Source organism: Hypomesus nipponensis, chromosome 16 (genome assembly GCF_054491055.1).
Source record: "Hypomesus nipponensis isolate SF chromosome 16, ASM5449105v1, whole genome shotgun sequence".
NCBI lineage: Eukaryota > Metazoa > Chordata > Actinopteri > Osmeriformes > Osmeridae > Hypomesus > Hypomesus nipponensis.
The window spans coordinates 10,785,074-10,793,085 of NC_140376.1; the positions used below are offsets into that span (position 1 = coordinate 10,785,074).

Sequence of the window (8,012 nt, forward strand, 5' to 3'; positions counted from 1 at the left end):
GTGCTCTGTCAACACTGTATACGGTGGGGACGGTGCGCTGCTGACTTCGACGGGGGACGTCCTGGATCGGTGGAAGGAATACTTTGAAGACCTCCTTAATTCCACCAACACGTTTTCCGACGTGGAGGCAGAGTCTGGGGACATCGGGGGGGGCCCTCCTATCTCTGGGGCCGAGGTCGCCGAGGTGGTTGAAAAGCGAAAACCACATTGCTCCTCCTGAATCCGAGGTTCGACAATCCGGCGGACCCTCCTCTCCAGGACCCCCGAATAGACTTTCCCAGGGAGGCTGAGGAGTGTGATCCCCCTAAAGTTGGAGCACACCCTCCGGTCCCCCTTTTTAAAGAGGGGAACCACCACCCCGGTCTGCCAGTCCAGAGGCACTGTCCCCGATGTCCACGCGATGTTGCAGAGTCGTGTCAACCAAGACAGCCCTACAACATCCAGAGCCTTAAGGAACTCCGGGCGGACCTCGTCCACCCCAGGGGCCCTGCCACCGCGGAGTTCCTTAAGGCTCTGGATGTTGTAGGGCTGTCTTGGTTGACACGACTCTGCAACATCGCGTGGACATCGGGGACAGTGCCTCTGGACTGGCAGACCGGGGTGGTGGTTCCCCTCTTTAAAAAGGGGGACCGGAGGGTGTGCTCCAACTTTAGGGGGATCACACTCCTCAGCCTCCCTGGGAAAGTCTATTCGGGGGTCCTGGAGAGGAGGGTCCGCCGGATTGTCGAACCTCGGATTCAGGAGGAGCAATGTGGTTTTCGTCCTGGCCGTGGAACAGTGGACCAGCTCTATACCCTCCGCGGAGTCCTGGAGGGTACATGGGAGTTCGCCCAACCAGTCTACACATGTTTTGTGGATTTGGAAAAGGCGTTCGACCGTGTCCCTCGGGGGCTCATGTGGGGGGTGCTCCGAGAGTACGGGGTACCGGATTCCCTGATCGGGGCTGTCCGGTCCCTGTACGACCGGTGCCAGAGTTTGGTCCGCATTGCCGGTAGTAAGTCGAACTTGTTTCCGGTGAGGGTTGGACTCCGCCAGGGCTGCCCTATGTCACCGATTCTGTTCATTACCTATATGGACAGGATTTCTAGGCGCAGCCAGGGTGTTGAGGGGGTCCGGTTTGGTGACCTCAGGATCGGGTCGCTGCTTTTTGCAGATGATGTGGTCCTGTTGGCTTCATCGGGCCGTGACCTTCAGCTCTCACTGGAGCGGTTCGCAACCGAATGTGAAGCGGCTGGGATGCGAATCAGCACCTCCAAATCTGAGGCCATGGTTATCGACCGGAAAAGGGTGGAGTGCCATCTCCGGGTCGGGGAGGAGATCCTGAACCAAGTGGAGGAGTTCAAGTATCTCGGGGTCTTGTTCACGAGTGAGGGAAGAATGGAGCGCGAGGTCGACAGGCGGATCGGTGCGGCGTCCGCAGTGATGCGGGCTCTGCATCGGTCCGTCGTGGTGAAGAAGGAGCTAAGTCGAAAGGCGAAGCTTTCTATTTACCAGTCGATCTACGTTCCTACCCTCACCTATGGTCACGAACTATGGGTAGTGACCGAAAGAACGAGATCGCGAATACAAGCGGCCGAAATGAGCTTTCTCCGCAGGGTGTCCGGGCTCTCCCTTAGAGATAGGAGATAGGGTGAGAAGCTCGGTCATCCGGGAGGGGCTCAGAGTAGAACCGCTGCTCCTCCGCGTCGAGAGGAGCCAGCTGAGGTGGCTCGGGCATCTGATTAGGATGCCTCCTGGACGCCTCCCTGGTGAGGTGTTCCGGGCACGTCCCACTGGGAAGAGGCCCCGGGGAAGACCCAGGACACGCTGGAGGGACTATGTCACTCGGCTGGCCTGGGAACGCCTCGGGGTCCCCCAGGAAGAGGTGGTGGAAGTGGCCGGGGAGAGGGAAGCCTGGGCCTCCCTGCTTAGGTCGTTGCCCCCGCGACCCGATCCCCGGACAAGCGGAAGATGACGAGACGAGACGAGACCATAGGCTACTGAAGAGAACATGGAACTGTTATTTGTGTAGTATGATGTGCTATTATTTATTTTTAAATAAACATCTGAGGGGTATGTAAAGTAATACATAGGCTTTAACAAATGCTTATTAGGCAAATTTATAGCCTTTCGTCATTTTTGTCACGTTATTGCTGCAACCAACGGCGTTGGAGTTTGTAGTTACTTACTTGGAGCTTCTTTGGTTGTACTGTCATCCAATGCGTCGTCATCGTCGTAGGGGTTGGGGAGGGGTGAAATCTGCTGCAGGATTATATCAATTATCTACTTTGACAGAGCATCCGTAGCATTGATTGGTGGTCCTCCGCCGGTTTGAAATTGGTTACGCCTCTCTTCCGCCGCATATGTTTTTGCTTTAGCGTTCAACAGGCTTTCAGTTGTGCCCTGTCCCTCGTCTCTTTTTTCTCATTTACAAAACTTGATGAAAAATGATAATAGCAAGTGGATTTGATCTGTCAGCTAAATGAAATCTGCAGCCTACTGTATTCCGTTTAAATGCGTGTTTAATACTCTTAGCTTTACCATTTTAATAAATTAAAATAGTATTTTCATTTCAGTAATAGGCATGGGCGTAATTTAAGTCTTTGCAATTCTAACAATGTTTAATTTGACCAATTACTCTCTCTCTCTTTGAAGATGCATATAACCATCTAAGAGGGAAGGTCCATGCCAGAATAAAAAGATGCACCACATGCTGCAAGGAATTACACTGCCCTTTCTGTGTCTCTACTGTTTTTCATCCATCAAAACTGAGCAAGGTCACCACCCATTTAGAGATCCATTTCAACTGGTCAGTTTTCCATGAAGGTAAAAGCAAAAACATTTTTTTTTTATCCTGTGAAGTTGCAATGCAATGCATTAAAAGCAGACCGAATGTTATCAACAATTCCTTTCGAGCAGTGAATCAATAGAAGTCCCTCTCTGATTTGTTTGCTCTCACCAAATATTTGATTCAGACACTTAAGTAATATTTAGGCCTGATAATATTTATGTCTTGTGTTTTAGGGTACACCATTCACAGATGTGGGGTTGAATTGCCAACCACAATTACATTACCACTGCCAGTCAATGCTTTCACGCTAACCATACTTCATTAAGCACTTGGCTTCGTGCAAAGAAAAACACCATTCAATATCCACCACCATCCCAGCTCCGACGACTCCCTCCATCCCAGGTCAGTCAACTCCCTCCATCCCAGCCATGGTGGTACTTTGACTATGTTCACATTTTCTCATCAGAGGAACATCAAGAGATGTATCATTCACTATGCAGCTCATTTATTGCCTCTCTTTAATGTATGTATTTAATGTCAGTTGTTTAATGACCAACTACCACACTCATTCCAATTCCCACAAAATTTATGTTTCTGTACATTGACTTGCCCATAGGGTGTACTCAATGGAAAGCCTTCATCTTGGTTTCCTCTGAAGACCTCTTTCCAGGTGTCTGTCTACCTCGATAGTGAGGAACTACAGGACACCCTTATTACCTATCTGAAGGCAGTGCTGAACCAGACACCAACCAAACTGAAGTTCACAGATAAAGTGCAGTTCATCCTTGGTGTTCTATTTCCAAAGGTAGGCCTAGCCATGTTAAGTATACATGTTCCTGCTCCGGCACTTTCAAAGCCTATATAAACAAATCATGTTCATGTTGCTATCTATGTACAGACCTATGTATAATGGTTTCAGGTTCTGTATTGGCATAACGGTGTATATTAATTGTTTAAAAATTAACCATTTAATTTCTGTAGGCCATCATATACAGCCTGAGTATTCAGAAGAATCTGTCGCTGCAGGATGCAGAAAAGGTATTCATATCTGGACCAGTTTATCATCAGAGGTAAGTAGAGAATGTACATTTTCTGCATAATGCCATACAACTTTATCATCTACTATTAATACCTTTATTATCAACCACTTAACTAATGCTGATTAATGTACACTACTTTGTTAGTGTAACTGATATTTATGCTTACCTAGAAGTAATATTGTCTGTACTATTTCAGTGAAGTGGAAGAGTTTGATAGGGGGATATCAAAACAATTGCGCACAGCAGGGAGGCCATTCAACTAGTAAGTAGTGCTGTTACCAACTTCACAATCTGGGGTTTGAATATTGAAGGGTCAGGAAAAGTTAAATATCCATAATGTTTTTTTATATTAGTTTTTCTTGCGTCTGTCTCATTGAAGAATGAAGTTGTATGGAGGTCGATGTGGAGGGGTGATGGAGGTCGATGGGTGGTTGTAAAATAAAATAAACAATGTATATCTTGAATCTGCTCTGAGAGCCGTCCTTGTGTCTTGCTTCTCTAACATTACACATTTGTGGTTGAGATTGAGTGACTGCAAAAGCTATAGCAAATAGAATAGAACTTCCATTTTCCAGAACTCACAGGCATGTGTAGTATTTACAGGTATAAGAAAGATGATCTGATCCACTGACGTGGTCAATGTTTTGAGTCATGTTCAATACAAAACAGTTCATCCTAGCATGCCCATCCACACCAAAGGAAGCATCCTCATGCAGCCCCAAACCTTCAGGCTCATGTTGCAGGGTGTACATTGGTTCTCTGTAGTCCTAGAAAACGTTTTAAGCCCCAGAAAACGTTTTAAAGTCATTCCAGGCATCTATGAAATATGTACATTTGTGATGTGATTTTAATTTCTTTAATTATCCAATATTTATTATTCAAACATTTTCATATCTGCGCAAACCATTAAAATATGTTGTTGCGATCTTGTGAAATTATTTTTTCTTGCCTCTCGCAAACCTTTACATATTTTCATATCTGCGCAAACCATTAAAATATCTTGTTGCCATCTTGTGACATCGTTGTTTCTTGCCTCTCGCAAACCATCGCAAACCATTCAAATATCTTTGCAAACCATTCAAATATCGTTAGGTGCTTGTTGGCAAACCATTCAAATATCGTTAGGTGGCGCTGTCAGGGTCCTAGAACTGCGACCCTGAAACTGTGGTCCTGAAACTGCAGCTCTCTGGCCCTCCGGGGTCTCCGGCTTTGCAGGTACCTACTTTTGCTTAGACGGGCCATACTATAATAGCTGGCTAAAGTGACGGGGTTGATTAGCTAGCTTATAGCCGTAATGGTAAGTATAAACGGTAACTAATGGTAGCTATCAGTAACAGCATTTATTCAAAAAGCAGCTTAGGAAAAAGAACGCATGCATTCATTTAGGGCTATGTAGTTCTGTATATGTTAAAAATACATTGTGAATTTGTTTACATTTCGTCTGAATCCATCATGGCGGACATTGAACATAAACTAGTGTTCTAACCCTTGTTTAAACTAGTTGAGCTAATCCAGGGTTAAAATTAAGATGTGCAACACATCTCTGATTAATTATAAACCAGTTTAAACATAGATTTACTAACCATAGATTAACTCTAAACCTGCTTCAGCATTCCAAGTATTGTTCTTTGAATCTTTATTCAACTTCATATTCTTCTTCTATTTCTTCTGCGACACCTTTCAGCGCCTTCAAATCTTCAGCTATTAAAACCGTTCCGCTATCAAAAAATTCAGCAGTTTCAGGCTATGACTGCTATACATTTTCAGCTTTGTACCTCTTATGCTTGAATTAATATAAATCAATATTCATCAAATTTTTACATCATTTTCCATGGAGTTTTTTTCAAATCCTCTCAATCCTCTTAAATTTCTTCAACTTTCAAATCCTTCTTCTTCCTCAATCTTTCAGTTACAGCCACCTTTTTTTTAAATCACTGATTATGTTTCATAAGCTTTTTTAAACCGTTTGAGATTTACATGGGTGTTTAAGTGAAAGCCTAGAGTGCAGACTGAAACGCTTAGAGTGGAGGGAAGCTTCTAAATCAGTTTCAAAAAGTATTTCTAGTTTGCCAGCATTGCCACAATGCTTCGTTTTTGGATCAATAGATAGCTAATTTTGTGCTGGTCGTTGTCTGTGGAATCCAACAGATTTACACATTTGTTCAGAGCCCCACGAAAGCGAGACAAAGTCCAACTCTCGCCCCGTAGAGTCCAATGCAAATCTGGTGACAAATTCGTCAGAGACACCAAAAACAACAAGATTTAGAAACTGCCGTAAGAGTCGTATTTCTGACCGCACAGACATATAAAGGACATATTTGGTTTCGGCATAGTATTGGGTCTCGGAAAATATTTTCATTTTTTGGATTGAACGTATAAGATGCGTCTAGGTTAACTTGTTTGAGGTGTGGATTCTAGCTAAATTTGTGTTATACTCTGCCCTCTGTGCATTAGCAGCCATAGCTTCACCATCACCGTGGCAACCACACAAACACGCGCCACTAACACAGGTGATTGGTATTAGCTGATTAGTGGAGGCTAAGCTATAACTAGGTATATGGTAGCAAAATGATGTTCACTTATGTACTGAACCAGACTATTTTACTTACTGTAATATAATCCTAAACCACTGAACGATACAGCAACACATATCACACAAGCTTGAGTTCAATACACTATCTATTGTGACATTACAGGTCTGTACATGCAAGTCTTAAAGGTCACATGACGTGAAAACTTCACTGTAGGAGGTTAATTAACATTCATGTGAGTTCCCCTAGCCTGCCTTTGGTCCCCCAGTGGCTAGAATTTTCAATAGGTGTAAACTTAGCCCTGGGTGTCCTTCTACGCCTTTGAGAAAATGAAGGCTCAATTGCTCTGTTTGAAAATCTCCCTTGTGACGTCACAAGGAGCCAGGCTACCGCCCTTTTCTTTGCTTTGCCCGCCCAGATAATCTGGCTCGCCCATGAAAAACTGAGCTACGATCGTGCAAAGGCAAGTGCGATATCGGTTTTTCCTGGAGAGACATCATAGCTAGCAAACGAACGAAGCATAACAGTTGCTCAGTGTTTGGATGTACAAATCAAAACAAAAGTATTTTTTTAGTTCCTTCAACCAAGCCTCTGCACAACCAGTGTCTTCATTTTATTTTGCTGGAAATGCGGCGACACAACTTCCCAAAGTTTTGTATGTCTGCGCCAAACATTTCAGCCACTACTGTTTCATCAACTTCCTCAATACAAAGCTGGCCTTGCTGAAATTAAATTCTGGATCATTACTAACTCTCCTCGGTCAAGCTACAAACGTTGGACAAGTAAGCTATATCATTTTGTTGCTTTACTGTATATTGTTACCTAGTTTGCTACCCCTAGAATGTGGCTGTAACATTAGCTCTGCAGCTAACAGCTGAGTTACTGTCGCTAATGTAAAGGTAGATGGCATCAAGTGTGTGTGTGTGTTACGTACGATGTTAAAGGTAACAATGTTTGACTGGCAGTACTGGACCAGCGGAGGGTGTCAACGGTGTAGCCGGGCACAAACGATGCAGCGGGGTCATACGGATTATGTACATTTATTAATACAGCTGCAAAAAGGTATCGGCAAGCCGCAACAAGTGAACAAATAACAAGGATCAATAGACAAGGGACGTACCAGTACATAAAGTCACGGAGAAGGGATTATGAGCGATTCCCGACGAGACAAACAAAGTGCACTACGCTAAGGACCGAAACGGCCCTGTTGGAAAACCACTAACTAACCTAGTATTTCCTAAACTAACTACACTAAACTCTAAGTTACAAAAGGTGCAGGTGGAACCGCTCCTAAACTACTGTGCATAACATCGGTTATCTACGTGTTGAGGAGTATACCCATGGGTCTCTACACTAACTCCCTTCTCCTCTTACACATCTGGACAAATAAACAGCCGCTCAGCGCGACTCGCCCCTCTCTCCCATACGCCAACCAAAACACGCTTTATCGGTGACGACGGTGTCTAATTAGGCCCGATTTGGCACAGCCGCCTCAGGTCCGGATCTTGACGTCGGGGCGCGCACTCCGACGGCATCATCAGCACCGTCACAGGATCACCTACAGACAGGACACAAACAAAACACACACACCCTACAGGCAGGAGTGGGAGCCGTAACACCCCCACCCACAAAGCACAAACCCATAGGTTTGGGTTTACCAAAAGAAAACAC

At 44.9% G+C, this 8,012-nt stretch overlaps 1 long non-coding RNA gene across 1 annotated transcript; it reads left to right on the top strand.

Moving 5' to 3' along the window:
• Positions 1–1,644: 1,644 nt before the first annotated feature.
• On the top strand, positions 1,645–4,061 carry LOC146254862 (uncharacterized). Its single transcript, XR_014731528.1, has 5 exons — positions 1,645–2,805; positions 3,004–3,172; positions 3,387–3,575; positions 3,752–3,840; positions 4,007–4,061. It is a non-coding gene; the product is annotated as an uncharacterized LOC146254862 (long non-coding RNA).
• The last annotated feature ends 3,951 nt before the right edge of the window (positions 4,062–8,012 follow it).